We start from the raw sequence: 18,719 nt of genomic DNA on the forward strand, positions 1-18,719 counted from the left end.
GCCGCCGCCGGACTGAGCGGTGGTATGTCTTGCTGACACACAAGCGGGTGGGCCAGAACAAACGTCTTTGCAGGCCTTATACGGACCGCGGGCTGGAGGTTCGCCACCCCTGGTATAAAGGATTAAATCCATAAACAATGTGAAATACAACATTTCCAGAAAAAGTTATAGTAGGATCAGGTAACCAGAAGATATACTAAATGTAATCAGAGAGGGGTCAAGGCATACCTCCCAACATTCAGGAGGAAGATGGACTCCGGCCAGAAAAAGGGATGTGGCCTCAGTAAAGGGGTCACGGCTTTGCAGTAATGCAGCGAATGTGAGCCACGCCTCAATTTTCCATCACCATATGGGTGCATACCCAGCGCACTGTGAGCTGCTGGCCATGCCCCCAGTCCCTCTTGTCTCTGTGAATAGACGCATGTGCACAGCGTCTATTCACCACTGCTCTGCTAAGCAGAGAATCGAGTGACAGGAGCCTCCCAACTACCCCCCTCCACCGTGGGACACTTGGGAGGTATGGTCAAGGCAATCGGTCTATTTAATCAGGGGCAAACACAAGATTTCTACAGGGATGATTTTAGAACAAGTGTGGCAAAACCATGAAGAGGGCATAATTAGCACTTAAGCTATGGGGCAATATGTAATAGCATGCGAGGTACAGGGTGTTCTGGAATTTCTGGTAGTCTGCACTTATTTTTAAAGTGGCAATCATTTGCAAGACAAACCAATTTCATTGCTGCTTTAAAAAGTCAGCCATATTCTTCTTCATGCAGAGGAGTATATTTATTATTAGGTCTTAAACCTAATTTAATTATAAATTATTATCGCCGCTTATCGTGGAAATAAGAAATTTCTGGTAGTCTGCACTTATTTTTAAAGTGGCAATCATTTGCAAGACAAACCAATTTCATTGCTGCTTTAAAAAGTCAGCCATATTCTTCTTCATGCAGAGGAGTATATTTATTATTAGGTCTTAAACCTAATTTAATTATAAATTATTATCGCCGCTTATCGTGGAAATAAGAAATTAGTGTTCACCTGAACCATACTTGACAACTGTATTTATCTCCTCTGTGGGAGAAGCCCAGAGTTGAGATGCTGCTGACAGCTCTGGGGGTGGGGGCAATTCTCCACTTTATTAGGTCCCAATTCTGACAAAATGCTGTGAATTTGCATGTCCACAAGGTGGAGGCGAGACAAAAATAGGATGATTAGCGTAATTTTAGTCCCACCCCCTCCCTTTTGACCCAAGATATTCCATATGTAACTCCCCATCCTGACCACTTCATTAGAAAGATGGTGGGATGTGAGGGATCAACCTACTCTTCCAATTGGATGCAGGAGACTACCTGAAAAAGAGAGTGTTTTGCAACTTTTTGGGAGAATAAGTAAGTATCGTCTGAATATATGAGAAATCACATCCAGGGACAGGGGCTTTGAAAGGATCCCATCCCTGCAATGTGATTCCTAATGTGATCCCTTCACTTATTTTTCAGGATCCAGAGTGCTACTGCACATGTACAGTCCACTGACCATGCATCTCTAGTCAGCTATGGAACCCTCTTCCAGTAAATTGTGTGTTATGTAGCCCATAGACCACAAAGGCTCATGCCATCTGAAAATGGTGTTAGCTACAGTACCTGGACCAAACTCAGAAATGTTCTGCATTATAAATTAAGCAAAAAGCAGCTTTTGCTGTCGGAAATGGAGGATTGCATGCTGCGGTCTTCTGTACATGTACCGTATGTACAGGGGACCACATCAGATATCATAGATACATACATCCAGGTGATACCTAATATTTGTGTGTAGCTCCTGAAAAAGAGCACTCGCAAATAACTGAGCATGTGCTGCAGCGTTTTCTGTCCCTTATACTGCATGTTGTGGCCGCAGATCTAGTAAAATTATATCATTTACTACTACTGCTAAGGTCAGGGAGGGTTTCTGGGCAATTTCTTCACAGTAATAGGGAGGCATTATAAAGGCCTGAATGTGAGGTTTGCTTAGAACCAAGACCCTTATCACAAGGTATGATCTTTATTCTCTACAATATTCTCCTCTTCTTCAAACAACCCCTCACCTAACTCTGAATTTCCCCCCTCGTAGTCCATTATTAGAGAAAGGATTTCAAAATCATCCATTTCCACCCAAATGAAAGAAAATGCTTACAAAGTTTACTGAAGGTTAGAGATGAGTGGCTTGGATTTTAGAAAATTCACCCCCCCCCCCCAAACTTTGCAGATCCATGTAAATCCAAGCCACTGCTTAGGTTTTCACACCAGGCTCGGATTCCAGATAGAGACGAAATGTCATAATCTCGGTGTCAGATTCTCGCGGCTTTTGGATTCAATGATTGAACCTCATGGTGGTCACTGTGTTCCAATGTCCATCCATCCACAAGCTGTCACAGTGTCCATTCCTTCACAACCTGTGCTTTCACTGTGTCAATCCATCCACAAGCTATCAGTGTCCCCATGTCCATCCATCCACAAGCTGTCCTTGTGTCCATCCTTCCATCCATTCACAAACTGTGCTGTCACTGTGTTTATCCATTCACAAGCTGTGCTGTCACTCTGTCCATCCATCCACAAACTTTGCTGTCACTGTGTTCATCCATCCAAAAGCTGTCACAGTGTCCCTGTGTCCATCCATCCACAAGCTGTCACAGTGTCCCAGTGAAAATATATATTGTTCTGCTGTACTACTCTGTGCACTGTCTCCCTGATAGTGCATATTTGTTCATGTACATAAAAAACTTGATTCCCCGCAGTGAGCTGCAAACTGAAAAATAAAAAATATATATATTGTTCTATCATACTGTTCTGTGCTCTGGATGCCAGACAGTGCTTTTTGTTCACATACATATGAAACTTTATTCCATACAGTGAGCTGTGAATTGAAAAATTAAAAATAAATATATATTGTTTTGTTCTGTGATTTGTACCCCAGCAAGGATGAATTAATATTGTGTGAGGATGATGTACACACTGATGAGGGTGAGGATGAAGATGGTAATGACAATGACATCTTTCCACTGCAGGCTTGTTAGTTTAGCTGCTTTAAGCCCTTTGGTAGCTTGTTTTGTGGGGGCCAAAGAAACCAAGCACTTCAGCCAGAAAAGTGGTAGTCCCTGTTGCTGAAGTGCTTGGTTTGTTAAACTGTGCATGTCCTTTATAATATCCAACATAATGGTGGGTGGGAGGTCCAATGACAATCTATCTTGTTCCACTTCATTTATGCCACTGCTGAGTGACAATGTTTCATAGATGTGCTATGAAGTGCTGTGTGTTTGTGCCACTGATCTGTTGCTTAGTATATAGTCAGCTCACTGCAGCCTTTGGCTTAAACTGAATGAAAACAATATTGTGAGCTGTGAGATGGTCTGAGGTGACTGGAAATTACAGGAAATTAATGTTATCGAGGTTAATACTCTGGGAACAAAAAACGGCTCAAATTATGTGATTAGTTTTTTGTCAATTTTGAAAAAAATTATAAAGCCAAAACCAAAATCAGTCACGACATTGTGGCAAAACCAAAACCAGACGATGTCACAACTGAGGACTGAGGCTGACCAGAGGAAGCCCCAGTTATAGGGGCTGAAGTGTAGGAGAACTTGGAAGGCTGTATTGGGTTCTTAGACATGCAGACTACTTCTGGAACAAATGCCCGAAGGCGTGACCAAGACAACTTTGTAAAAAGTTAAAGAGTTTTATTGAAAAGACAATGATGCTCAGCAGAGTTAGGTAACGATACAACGTAAACTATAGATGCTGGTGCAATGCCAAGCAGGGTGAATACTTGTAAATGATTGAGTAATGATTTGACACCAGTGTGATGGAAAGTCTTTTGCAGAAACACTGGTGAAGCTGGAGATGGACAACAAAACAACAATGATGAATTGAAATTGGTGTTTAGGAAACCGATGATGTATTGAGTTTTGATGGAAGGCACCGATGGTGACTTGAGATCGATGAGAGGCACCGATGGTGACTTGAAACTGGTGATGGGACACCAATGGTGACTCGAGATCGGCGATAGGGCACCGATGGTGACTTGAGATCGATGTTAGGACACCGATGGTGACTTGAGATCGATGAGAGGCACAGATGGTGACTTGAAACTGATGAGAGGCATGATAGTGACTTGAAATTGATGAGAGGCACTGATGACGACTTGAAATTGGTGATGGGACACCAATGGTGACTTGAGATCGGCGATAGGGCACCGATGGTGACTTGAGATCGATGAGAGGCACCGATGGTGACTTGAGATCGATGAGAGGCACCGATGGTGACTTGAAACTGATGAGAGGCACTGATGGTGACTTGAAATTGATGAGAGGCACTGATGGTGACTTGAAATTGGTGATTGGACACCAATGGTGACTTGAGATCGGCGATAGGACACCGATGGTGACTTGAGATCGATGAGAGGCACCGATGGTGACTTGAGATCGATGAGAGGCACCGATGGTGACTTGAAACTGATGAGAGGCACTGATGGTGACTTGAAATTGATGAGAGGCACACCAATGGTGACTTGAGATCGGCGATAGGGCACCGATGGTGACTTCAGATCGATGTTAGGACACCGATGGTGATTTGCAAGATGAAACACCGCTGGAAGCTGGTACTGGATCACTGCCAGTTGCTGGACACAAAGCTGGTACATTTGTAAAGTCAAGCTGCACCGCCAGATGGTAGCTGGTGCGGGTCTCTAGTGGAGCTGAACTCAGGACCTGGAATACCTGGAACAATAGCTGAATAACCACAACGGAGGAGACATGTAACTCAGGGTTTGACAACCAAAGCACTGACCTCTTACCAGCCCAGGAACAGGATATATATACCTGCTGGGAAGCAGGGATTGGCTGGCTTGATTACACAGAGTCCAGAGCGCAGCGGATAGGACGAAGTAACCACATGTGACTGGAAAAACATGGCTGCGCCCATGTTAGCCTTTGGAGGGAAAGTGTGTTTGGTAATTCCATGTGGGGACAACGGTCGCGGAGAGCAGGAGACGCTAAGCTGAACATCACACACATGGCAATGGCGACAGAAGCCGCAGGGAGCTGGAGACGCCACTCCTGAATGTATACATATGAAACAATGGGAATGGCGGTGGAGGCCGCGGAGGGCTGGAGATGCCATTCTGAGCATTACACATAGGAAGCAGTGGTAACAGTGGCAGAGGCCAGGAGGTGCCATACTTAGTGTTAACTTGTGAAGCTATCGTAATAGCGCAGCGGGATCACAGGGAGATGATATGAAGTGGAGAGATCAGCTCACCACACGCTGGCAATGCAGATAGGATCCCACCCTGGGCCACTTAACATAGTCCGTGCTCACTCAACAATTGTGCGGTTTGCTTGCTCACTCATGCTATTCTGTTCCGGTGTGTAGGCAATTATTAGCTGATGCTTTATGCCAGATTTTCTAAGGAATGTGGCTAAGACTTTATCATACTCTCCACTGTTGTCTGACCTCAGAATGGTCCAATCAATTATTGCCTCAGTAATGTCTACATCTCATCCTGGCCAACATGCTCTTGTGTGCCCCAGTCTGTCAGGTATCTAAACATGTTAACAAAATGATCCTACATATTGCGAGTACTGCTCAATATGCTTAATAATTAGCCGAAGCCTGTAAACAGTCTGCTCTCCCAACTCATCAAGAGCTGGTGAACAGTATTTGGTTTGTATCTAAAATGGAATATATTACCAGTCTCCGACAACACAGTGGTCAAGTTTCATGTGGTTTGGTCCCCTTGGTATATGTTCTACAATGTGACCCTTCCTATACTGTCATGGTGGGGCGTACCTCGATCCTTTCTACCTGTTCATTCCAGTACGCTCTCATCTTTTTCCTTCTCTTGCTTTTCCTTTAACTTGCCCCTGGCTCATCCACCCAACCAATATGAACTGTTCCCCCTTTTCATCTTCCTTCTCTTGTTCCACTTCACCCATCCCTTTTATTCAGTAAACCTCTTCACAATTGACATATACTCTCCACTCATTAACGATTTCCCCAACTCTCAATGTACTGGTTATTTTGTATATATTCTCACATTTTGCTCTCTTTGTTGTGTTATCCGCTCCATAGGTCGACAGTCAATAGGTTGACATAATATGGTTGACATGCATATGGTCACCATGGTCAAAAGGTTGACAGGTTCAAATAGTTGACATGACAGTGGTTGACACAACATATGGTCGACAAGAGTTTTTGTGAATTTCTTGGAATTTTCAACTTTTTCATACTTTATCATCCACATGGCCTGCCTTTTGGAATGGCAATCTGTGCCGAGCACAGCATTAGCAGAATGAGTTGCCTTGCTTGAGCATTGTGAGCGAATGGGGCCATGCGGGGCGATGCGGTACGCTAATTGGGGTTTCCTGTGCTGAAACCTATAAATTGAGACCCAAAAAACTCATGTTGACCTTTCATGTGTTGACCATTTCGATCTGTTGCTTGTGTCGACCTTTTAATCATGTCGACCTTGTGCATGTAGACCATTTGGTATCAACCTAAACACTGTCGACCTTTTAACTATTGAACTATTATACCATAACCCTTTGTTATATACCAGTCAGGAATCGGTATCTGACACAACAGATTTTACCTGCACGCGGATGCGCTAACTTGCAGGAGTCAGGTTCCAATGTTGGCTGTCCATCTACCCTGCTCTTCTGTTGTGCTCATTGCATCCCACTCTGTGCACCCCATTTTTGGCCGCCATTCCGGGCGCCGCCGTGACACCTGTGGTCAGCTGACCTACGATCTACCAGTTTATGTAGCCTAGTGCAGTACCAGTAAACTCAACCAGAGAGCCGTGACCTGCACACCGGATGCAGCTGAGTCTATACCTCTTTGCGGAGGTTCCTAGTGAAGGCAGTCCTGCTTGTTAGATTCCGTGTCTCTGGTTTGGGTATTAGTGAACTGACTTTCACCACTGGTTCACCAGTGTCACTACTGGGAACACAGAATACCTCAGACCAGACAATACCCAACTTTCACTGCATTGTGTTCTATTCACTATTCTTATGAAAACTAATAGAACTTTGCTATTTTAAAAAAAGTTAATAGAAGATCTGAGGGTTTATCTACTAAGCGTTGGGTTCTAAATCCCAGAACTTCATATTGTGTTTATGCCCAAAATTTAAAAGGGCAATGCTTTTGCTAGCTGTGTTTTGCTAGTTAAATTAGTACCCTTTTAAATTTCAGAGCATAAACACATTCGGAAGCACCGGGTTATAGAATACAATGCTTTGTAAATAAACACGCTGGAAAGTCAATTACATTATGACGTCAAAGTGTTATATACCTGTATAGACCAAACACTAAGATTAAAATGTTTACATGTACTGTATAGAATATTTTAAAACAGCATCAAACCTCAAAACACCACAGAACAATTTTTTTTATTGAATGCCATGAAGTTTACATAGACAAAGAATTTTTTTTTTCTGGTTCAACAGAGGATTTTGCAAATAAACCATGGGACAGAGATGAGAACAAAGTTTGTACCAAGTTGTGCAATGGGATCAAGAAAACATCTAACAAATAATTGATTCCTTCTGATTGCATGGGCTCCCTACATAAATGTTGATTTCCTCATATATGATGGATCTGAATCTGCCCCTTGAAATGCTTTGAGTACATAAACAGCAATAACATTAATGTAGAATTTACAACACACGGAAGTAAGCAAGAGAAAATATTTTTTATCTCATTTTGTACTTTGAATATCACAAAATACATTGACTGGCAAATATTCTGTGAACCTAAAGACAGCAGGTCATTCAGCAAAAAGTATTACAACTTAAAAAGGGGCATATTTACTAAAATGTGGGTTTTTAGAAGTAAAGATGTTGCCTATACTGTAGCAACCAATGAGATTCTACTTATCATTTATTTAGCACCTTCTAGAAGATATTAGCTAGAATCTGATTGGTTGCTATGGGCAACATCTCCACTTCTAAAAAAAAAAAAAACAACAACAACACACACTTTAGTAAATATACCCCTTTCCAGCGTGTGTTCGAAATGGGACAGATTCCAAACATCTCATCAGATCCTGATCCATCTCATCAGCTGCTCTAAGAGGAAGAAAAATGTGTCAATCATGACCATCAAATGCTGCCTTGTTGCTGGTGGCTTGAAGGAATGTGTTGCAGCCTGAAAACTATTTGTTAGGCCCATAAATAGAAGTGGAAGAAGGTTCTTGTCACAGAAAAGCTTCCTGCTTGCATTCAATCTGCAGTCAAGCATGGATAGGTTTCATTATGGTCTGGGGATGGTATGGAGGTGGTGCGGTTGTTGACTTCATAAAGATCAAAAGGATTAATGGACTCCAAATGCTACCATAAACATCCTGTGCCATGTCATCTCTTCTGGCATCTGCCTTATAGGTCATGGTTTCACACTGCAGCAAGATAATGACCCAAAACAAAACCTCGAGTCTTTTCAAAAAGTATATTCAGTCAAAAGTGACAACAGGTGCTAATGAACATGAGTCCTGATTGCAATCCAATTTTAGGATCATCTGGACAGGTGTGTTCGAGATGTGCAAATAACGAGCCAAAACCACTTTGGGAGTTGCTATAAGACAAGTGGGCTGAAATCAGAGCTGGAACTTTAGACAAGTTGATCAACAGAATGCCCCAGGTATACACTGCTGTGATCGCCGCAAAGGGTGGTTACTTTGATGAGAAAAAATTTGGGAAATCAAAATTCAATTTATTTGTAAACAATGTGTATGAGTACAAAAACGAGTTTTATGGTAAGAACTTACCTTTGTTAAAACTCTTTCTGCGAGGTACACTGGGCTCCACAAGGAATGGACAATGGGTGTAGAGTAGGATCTTGATCCGAGGCACCAACAGGCTCAAAGCTTTGACCTTCTTCCCAGAATGCATAGCGCCGCCTCCTATATCACCCCACCTCCCTGCACAGGATCTCAGTTTTTAGTTAACCAGTCCAATGCAGTAGCAGGAAAAGAGACGACAACGGTTAGTAGCCACAACACCGCATTCTCACGACAGTAGACGTGTCAGCGGCTAATGCCATACCAACCCAAAGAAGCTAAGTGCGTAAGGGTGGGCGCCTTGTGGAGCCCAGTGTACCTCGCAGAAAGAGTTTTAACAAAGGTAAGTTCTTACCATAAAACTCATTTTCTGCTGCGGGGTACACTGGGCTCCACAAGGAATGGACAATGGGGATGTCCGAAAGCAGTTAGGGACGCACTGTAGCGGGCACAAGAACCCGGCGTCCAAAGGAAGCATCCTGGGAAGCGGCAGTATCGAAGGCATAGAACCTTATGAGCGTGTTCCCTGAGGACCACGTAGCCGCCTTGCACAATTGATCAAGGGTCGCACCACGTTGGGCCACCCAAGAAGGTCCAACAGACCAAGTAGAATGGGCCTTAATGTGATCAGGAGCAGAGAGACCAGCCTTCACATAAGCATGTGCAATCACCATTCTAATCCATCTGGCCAGAGTTTGCTTGTGAGCAGGCCAGCCCCGTTTGTGAAACCCAAGCACAACAAAAAGAGAAAATGAGATTTCCTAATAGGAGCAGTTCTCTACACATAGATACGGAGAGCCCGTACCACATCCAAAGACCGCTCTTTGGGAGACAGATCATTAGAAACAAGTGCCGGAACCACAATCTCCTGATTAAGGTGGAACGAAGAAACCACCTTAGGTAGATAGCCGGGACGAGTCCTAAGAACCGCCCGGTCACGGTGAAAAATCAGATATGGGGAACTACAGGACAAGGCACCCAAATCCGACACTCTTCTACCTGAAGCAATAGCCAGCAGAAACACCACCTTAAGGGAAAGCCACTTAAGGTCAGCTGAACCAAGAGGTTCAAACGGAGACTCTTGTAATGCCTCCAAAACCACCGACAAGTCCCAAGGAGCCACAGGTGGGACATAGGGAGGTTGGATACGCAACACGCCCTGAGTAAAGGTATGCACATCAGGTAAGGTCGCAATTTTTCTCTGAAACCACACCGACAAGGCAGATATTTGAACCTTGAGGGAGGCCAGATGCAGGCATAAGTCCAGGCCCTGCTGAAGAAAAGCCAATAACTTGGCTAAACTAAACTTGGAAGCGTCATAATCATTAGATGCCCACCAAACAAAGTAAGAATACCAAACCCTATAGTAAATCCGAGCCGAAGCCGGTTTCCGGGCCCGCAACATAGTTTGAATGATCGCCTCAGAAAACCCTTTAGCCCTTAAGACGGAAGCTTCAAGAGCCACGCCGTCAAAGACAGCCGGGCTAGGTCCTGGTAGACACAGGGGCCCTAAACGAGGAGGTCTGGGCGTTGTGGAAGTAGAATTGGACGCTCTGACGATAGGCCTTGCAGGTCTGAGAACCAGTGCCGTCTGGGCCACGCTGGAGCTATGAGAAGCAGAATTCCTTTTTCTAGCTTGAACTTCCGAATTACCCTGGGCAGGAGTGACACCGGAGGGAACACGTACGGCAACCGAAACCTCCACAGTACCGCCAGCGCATCCACGAATGCTGTTTGAGGATCCCTTGTCCTTGCCCCGAAGACCGGAACCTTGTGATTGTGTCGAGACGCCATCAGATCTACGTCTGGAAGGCCCCACCTTTCCACTAGGAGTTGAAACACTTCTGGATGGAGGCCACACTGGCCGGCATGCACGTCCTGACGACTGAGAAAGTCCGCTTCCAAATTCAGGACTCCCGGAATGAATATTGCCGATATGGCCGGTAGATGGCGTTCTGCCCACTGTAGAATCCGTGAGACTTCCTTCATTGCTAGGCGGCTTCGAGTGCCGCCTTGATGATTTATGTAAGCCACTGTGGTGGCGTTGTCCGACTGTACTTGAACAGGACGGTTCTGAATTAAATGCTGGGCTAGGTTCAAGGCATTGAAGACCGCCCGCAACTCCAGAATATTGATCGAGGGGAGGGACTCCTCCTTGGTCCACCACCCCTGAAGGGAGTGTTGCTCCAGCGCCCCAACCTCTTAGACTGGCATCTGTCGTCAACAGGACCCAGTCGGCTATCCAGAACGGACGGCCCCTGCACAGTTGTTGGTCCCGGAGCCACCAGAGCAGCGACCTCCGGAGTCAATGAGATCATTTGAGACCTGATCCGGTGAGGCAGGCCATCCCATTTGGCTAGAATCAGCCTCTGGAGAGGGCGAGAGTGAAATTGTGCGTACTCCACCATGTCGAATGCTGACACCATGAGGCCCAGCACCTGCATCGCCGAATGTATCGACACTTGCGGATGAGATAGGAAGCAACGAATCCTGTCCTGAAGTTTCAGGACTTTCTCCTGAGACAGGTACAACCGCTGGTTGTGAGTGTCCAATAGTGCTCCCAGATGCACCATGCTCTGAGCAGGGATCAGGGATGACTTCTTCCAGTTACATCTAGATGACGCAGGAGAAGTTCTGGTGAATTTGCCAGGATTAACAAGTCGTCCAAATACGGCAGTATCCTGACCCCTTGACGGCGGCGTACCACCGTCATCACCGCCATGACTTTTGTAAAGACTCGCGGAGCTGTTGTTAAACCAAAAGGTAACGCACGAAACTGGTAATGGCAGTTGCCAATCGCAAATCTCAGGTATTGCTGATGAGACACTGCTATAGGAATATGCAGGTAAGTATCCTGTATATCCAGGGAGACCATGAAGTCCCCAGGTTCCAAGGCCAGAACTATAGAGCGAAGGGTTTCCATCCGGAACTTGGAAACCTTCACAAACCTGTTCAATGCCTTGATGTTGAGAATGGGCTGGGAGGACCCATTCGGTTTCGGGACTAGAAAAAGCAGAGAATAGTACCCCCGGTCCCTCTGCCCAAGAGGCACCTGTACTACGACTCCTGTATCCAGGAGGGTCTGTACCACCGAATGTAGAGTGTTTGCCTTTGTCTTGTCCAGCGGGACATCTGTCTGGCAAAATTGATGAGGGGGTCGGTTTTTGAAGGCTATGGCGTAACCTTGAGTGACGACTTCCCGTACCCAGGCATCTGAAGTGGTCTTCAACCATTCCTGGGTATACCCTAGAAGCCGACCCACCACCCTGGGATCCCCCAGAGGGAGGCCCGCCCCGTTATGCAGCAGGCTTATCTGTCTTGGAAGCTGGCTGACGGGCCCCCCAGGCTCTTTTGGGCTTAGGCTTACCAGGTTTGGAAGTGCGGGCCTGCTTGTTGTACGCCTGACCTTTTGCTTTACCTGAAGGACGAAAGGGGCGAAAGTAAGTACCTTTAGCCTTCGACACAGAAGGAGCAGTACTTGGCAGACAGGCAGTTTTGGCAGTAACAAAGTCAGCCACAATCTTATTTAAATCCTCCCCAAACAGAATATCTCCCTTAAACGGGAGTACCTCCAGGGTTTTTCTAGAGTCCAGATCCACAGACCAGGATCTCAGCCACAATATCCTGCGAGCCAGGACTGACGTAGTAGAGGCCTTGGCTGCCAGGATACCGGCATCAGAAGCCGCCTCTTTAATATAACGAGAAGCTGTGACAATATAAGACAAGCATTGTCTAGCATGGTCAGAGGAGATTTCAGCATCTAACTCCAAGGCTCATGCTTCAATGTCCTCTGCAGCTCAAGTAGCTGCAATAGTGGGCCTTTGTGCAGCACCCATGAGGGTGTAAATCGCTTTCAGACAACCCTCCACACGTTTATCCGTAGGCTCTTTTAGAGACGTGACGGTGGTGACCGGTAGAGCTGAGGAAACCACCATCCTAGCCACATGCGAGTCCACTGGAGGAGGTGTTTCCCAATTCTTAGACAGCTCCGGCGCGAGGAGATAGCGAGCCAGCATCTTCTTTTGAGGCACAAACTTCGTACCCGGGTTTTCCCAGGGTTCTTGACGTATATCAATTAGGTGGTCAGAGTGAGGTAAAACTTATTTAATCACCTTCTGACGCTTGAACCTTTCTGGTTTCTTAGGAGGAACGGATGGCTCGGGATCATCCGTAATCTGTAAAATTAACTTAATAGCCTCCAAAAGATCAGGAACATCCACATGTGAACCACCCTCCCCATCAGCTGTATCTGAGTCAGAACCTGTGGGGTCAGTGTAAGTGCCGTCTTCATCCGACGAGGTGTCAGTGACAGCAGTGGATTGTGAGGAGACAAGCACTCACTTAGAGGACCCCTTGGACGTAGGCGAGCGACGGTCAGACTTTTTAGTAGTCAAGGACTGGTTCAACTTCTTTATTTGAGCAGATAAATCGTCCGCCCACGGCGGGTTAGCTGCATGGACCACAAACGGTTGCACCGGCATTGGGGGTTCCATAGGGGGTGCTAGTTTATGAACTAGCGTATGCAGAAGCATGGAAAAAGCGGCCCACGGCGGGTCATTATTTGCCCCCGTTGCCACCGTCCCACTGGGGGGCAAGGAGCCCCCAGAACCAGAGCCCAAAGCTGCTATATTCTCCTCATAGGTATCTGCGGCTTCAGCAACACCGGCAGTGTGTTCAGCCCCAGAACCGTTACCCTCAGAAGCAGACATGATATAACTTGCAGTATCAGGTAACAGTACAATTTGTCAGCAGCACAATACCTCTAGCCCAAACCCCTGCGCAGTTTAGTCAGCAGCAGCAGAGATAAAGGAGTGATATGGTGACTAAATCACAGAGAAAAATACGCAATACAGTATATCTTTGTGAAAATCCTATATTAGATAAAACCTGACGCACCAAGCCCCCTCAGGTTATAGAATATAGGGATAGCAGGTTGAAAGACACGAAATGGACACCACTCAGCTATCAAATGCACACACAAATAGTCAGTCTGTACAATGCAGAGGTTATTACTAACAATAATACTGCACTGGACTAGCATACACAGCTATATAACAATAGATATAACAGTACACAGTAAGAACTGGATGTATATCACAGGGTAATTGTACTAATAAACCCTGACTAAGTGCACTCTTTCTTAACACGGACTAAAAAAGGCAGGTAGAATACTTAAGTGTCTTGTAAAGTCACAGCACTGACAACCAGGCGGCTTTACATAGGAGGATTTGCCCAAGCATTCCCAGGAACAGTGAGCTGAGGGATAATGGCGCCGCAGACACTGCCAGGGAGTGAGGGAGAGACAGATATGCAGCTCCAGGGCGGGAACATTTGCAGAAAATGGCGTCCTGGGGCTGGGGGAGGGGCTTCAGGTCCAAGCTCTATCCCACTGCTGGCAAAACCACCGGGTACTGTGGGCTCTAATAAAATGGTTTATAGAGAAAACCTGACCTGTCCCATGCCCTGGTGATCTAGTGGGATCACCTGTACTGCCACAGTGTCCACCGCCAGCGCGCGTGACCCACCTCCCACTGACCACGCCGAATCGCGATAAAGACTGGGTCCCGCTACCACCTCGCGAAGTGCAGCCACGTGATCCCAGAGAGCCCCCGTCGTGTGTGCCTGACAAGAAGAATACCGGAGCCTCCTGCTGTAGTTACCCGGCAACCAGAGCTCGGGAGTGTACAGCGCCGCTGGGGAGAGCCGGAGCTGCAGCCGTGAATGTCCACTGACATGTAACACTGCTGCTGCCCTCTTCACTTTTTTCCTCAGAAAAAAAGCTCTTCTTAGGGCTGCCTGAAACAGCCGTTCTGTTAAGTGCCTGCTACTACAGCACCAACTACAAAAACTGAGATCCTGTGCAGGGAGGCGGGGTGATATAGGAGGCGGCGCTATGCATTCTGGGAAGAAGGTCAAAGCTTTGAGCCTGTTGGTGCCTCAGATCAAGATCCTACTCTACACCCATTGCCCATTCCTTGTGGAGCCCAGTGTACCCCGCAGCAGAAACATGTTTTCTTGCCAACATATATATTTTCATCAGTCATCACAACCTACTTTATTTTGCTCATTGCTTTCCAACATATTGACTATTTGGGTGGTGTATTAAAATTAATGAGCTGTAGTACTTAAATATATTATTGCGATAGTAGACGAACCAACCATTACCAGTGGTCTCTTTTTCTACTTGTTTGCACTTTGCATCTGTACAATTAGACCATTATATTCTGCACCTGTATTTCCACAAGACAACTTCATGATTCAGTATACTTTTAAAACCAGAAAGAATGATGCTCAAACTTAAAATGAAATATTGTTTGTGTGGATTAATATTTGCTTTCCCTGTGCCTGACCCTACAACCGTGGAAACCACCTATGTAGGAGGCAGGTCATATTTCTGCTACAGACGGGTGTCAATAAAATCTCCCTCTACATGTTTGGCAGCAAAAAGGGAGTGGAAAAACAGCAGGAAATGGTTAAAATTGCAGGTATTTTGATCATACTGTACATCTCTACACAGTGATCTCAGGTAACCTACCTCCAGTAATCCCTACTGCGCATGACTAAGTCTTGGTGGCAGATGCCACAGCAAGTAGTGTGCAGTGACTTTGTATGAGTAGTGTTGCCAAGTTATTGAATTGTGTCTGTGTATGTGTGTGTAACAGTCTGTATATATCTCTGTTATCTGTTGTAATTCAGAGAGAACTCAGTACTGCAGCAACTTTACTGGAACTTTAGTCAGGTATAGAGACATCTAGCACTTCCATAGCTCAGAAAGGTAAATTAAATAAATGTCCTACCACTGTATTTTAATATGCATGTTTAGTAAAGGGAACCGTAAAAAAAAAAGTATACGTTGTTATTTGCAAACGTTATATTGCTATGTGCCCCTTCAATGGCACACCACGCAACTATAATCTCCAGCTATGCATTGTGCTTGAGGCCGTGCCCCTTAACCACTGAGCAACAATTCCTAATGCATTTATCTTGGCTAGAGTAAACTGGAAATTTGGGAGGTACAGTATGCAGAAGTATAACATGCGATGTCACAAAGTACACATCATCTCAAGCTGGTTTCATGAATTAATTCTAGTACACAAAATTGCATGAATTCTGCTGCTGCATTAAGGGGGTCATTCTGACCCAATTGCACGCTGCAGTTTATCGCAGCAATGCGATCGGGTCAGAATTGCACATGCGCCAGCGCTGCAATGCGCCGGCGCATGCCAGACGGCCGAAGGCCGTCGGGCCGCTACGATCGCCTCTGCCTGATTGACAGGCAGAGGCGGTCGCTGGGCAGGGCGGAACGGCGAAGTTTGGCCACTGTTTCGTGGGCGCGGTCCGGCCATCGCAGGCGTGGCTGGACCGAATGGGGGACGGGCCGCAGCGGCTGTGTGTCGTCACACGCAGCCGCTGCAGGCCAGGGGGCGTTGAGTAGCTCCAGGCCAGCACCTTAAAGCTGCGCTAGTCGGGAGCTACTCTTGAAGTGCAAAGGCATCACCGCTGTGCGATGCTTTTGCACTTCTGCGGGGGGGAGGCACGGACATGCAGAGCGGGATAGCACTGTACTAGGCGTCCCCCCGCATTTCAGTGTGAATGATCATAGCTGTGCTAAATTTAGCACAGCTACGATCATCTCGGAATGACCCCCTAAGTACTATGCCAATGCTTTGAAATACTAGTCTTTTCCATACTGCTACTTCAACCACATCAGATCTCAGAATGATTTGATGGTTATCCTTCCTTTTATTATAGTCTGTAAATTCCACAAAATCCAAATAAAAAAATCTGTATTTATGTACTGAATGGACACAGATTTTATCTATCAAAACAAATAACTTTACTCAGTGGGTGGCTATGCCATCTGTGCTTAGCAGTTATTTTCTTGTTTCTTCTTAAATACGTCCAGCATAATATAGAAACTGTGTGCTGAGAGGGTGCACGTGCAAGGATTTATTTTTAAGAATATACACTCTTACGTCTCAAAACATCAGTTGCTGCAGATTTGGCTTCACACAGTTGCTGCAAATCTCAAACTGAAAGGTACTCTACTGGGGTTGGGTATAAAATTCCGGCAATACCGACAGCAAGATCCCACTGGTCAGAATCCTGATGGATCTCAATAAATATTTTTACCCTACCCCTAACCCCCCCTGTAGCCTCACTCTAACCTCCCCCACCCACACTGCCTAACCCTAACCCCACTACATACTGCCAACATCGGTCAGGGTTTCTGAACGTTGGGATCCTGCTGTCGGTAATCTGACTGTTGGTATCCTGACTGCTGGGATTTTGACCACATCCACTTTACTGGATTTAGATATGGTGACTCAGAAAACCACTGTAGTACCCTAAACTCATTGCCATGTTCAGGAAAACCAGCTTAGGAATATGTGTTCTTTATAATTTGATGTAGTACAGGATAGTTGCTTAAGTTTGTTCCAGTTGCCTTACTGATAGAGCTATTTGTTCCTGCATTGCAAGATTGCAGATTCTAACTACTGTATATGAAGCTGCTACATAGAATTGTCGGTTCAAAACCATTGCAACTTGGCAGGTCTATGTAGTGTGCAGCCACACACTACAAACATCTGCCTAGTCACTCACGATGCTGATTATTTCTCTGACCATTATTTTATAAGAGTCATACCTAGGATTAAAACCCACAACCTATTACACTGGAAAAAGGCACCTTACTGATGGTGCTATCTGCTCCTGTATAGGAAGCATGAGTATTCTAACTATATGAAGTTACTTGTAATTGTCAGATAATTAACTTCATATAGTTAGAATTCTCATGCTTCCTATATAGGATCAAATAGCTTCATCAGTAAGGTGTCTGCTTCCAGTGCAATAGGTCGTGGGTTCTAATCCTGGGTATGATGCTTGTAAAATGCTTATCTATATTAAAGAAGGTGTGACTTGTAAGGTGCAGCTGTCCATTAATTTAATTGAATGGTGTCACTGAAAAAACAGAATGGGAGGAGAGATGCCCCGCTAAAGAGCATGAGCCGACTCCAGCAGCGTTTCTGGTACAGGAACACTGGTGGAATATCCATAGGAGATTGGTCGACAGTGGCCATAAGGGGATGCACAATACTCAGGTAGACTGCAGCATTTAAATGATACTTAGTTGGTATTAAGATGTCTAATGTGTTCCAAGGTACCATTCCCCATACCATTACACAACCTTAATTACTCACCTTCCAAATCAGTGTCTTCATCCTCCAGCCTGTCAGGATCTGGTCTTCTGCAACAGCAGTGTGTTTAAGTGTGTGTGAGACCCCTGTCAGGTGTGTAACTGTGTGTGTAACCCCTCCAGGTTCCTCGATCTCCTCCAAGCCACACAACCTCCGCTGGCTTCACACGCTTTTTACTCCCTGCAGTCTGCGCGCACAGCCAATGACTGAGCCGCAGGCTGCTCCTATGCACACACTATTGGACAGCTGAGCCGTCACTCAGCTGCCCTGTCCTGTGATGCAGCACTGGCGTCACGGCTGTGAAGTGGTGAGCACAAACGCAGATCGGATTGGCAAGCAAGATCTGATCTGTGGTTGCTCTGCTCGTCTGTTTGTTGAAGAGTTCCTGTGGTATTCAGATTCCAGTCTCTCAGGGCCGGTGCAAGGTTCCTCAGCACCCTAGGCAAATCTTCGGTGAACCCCACTCCCCACAATACCCAGCCCCTCAGGTGAAAAAGTGAAAAAGCTGCATATTATAAGTTCCACAGCCACTTCGTGATAATGTTAGCACTGCGTGAAAGAATATTTTCTTCACATACAATTTAACGGCAGATAGAGACCGTATGGCCCATCCAGTCTGCCCTTTAGGGTTTTGGACTAGAGAGTATTAGGGTTAGTTTACTGGATTGGATTAGGATATTAGGGATAAAGTATTAGGGTTGTTTTAGCGATTTG

At 45.7% G+C, this 18,719-nt stretch overlaps 1 long non-coding RNA gene across 3 annotated transcripts in view; it reads right to left on the reverse strand.

The window, feature by feature from the left end:
• The window catches only part of LOC134935339 (uncharacterized), a 64,632-nt gene extending 46,470 nt beyond the window's left edge, over positions 1 to 18,162 (reverse strand). For all 3 annotated transcript variants that reach the window (XR_010180067.1, XR_010180069.1, XR_010180068.1), the window contains exon 1: positions 18,009 to 18,162. This is a non-coding gene — a long non-coding RNA (uncharacterized LOC134935339). The remainder of the gene's footprint in view (positions 1 to 18,008) is intronic.
• Between the last annotated feature and the right edge of the window lie 557 nt (positions 18,163 to 18,719).

Source organism: Pseudophryne corroboree, chromosome 6, assembly GCF_028390025.1.
Source record: "Pseudophryne corroboree isolate aPseCor3 chromosome 6, aPseCor3.hap2, whole genome shotgun sequence".
NCBI classification, from domain to species: Eukaryota; Metazoa; Chordata; class Amphibia; order Anura; family Myobatrachidae; genus Pseudophryne; species Pseudophryne corroboree.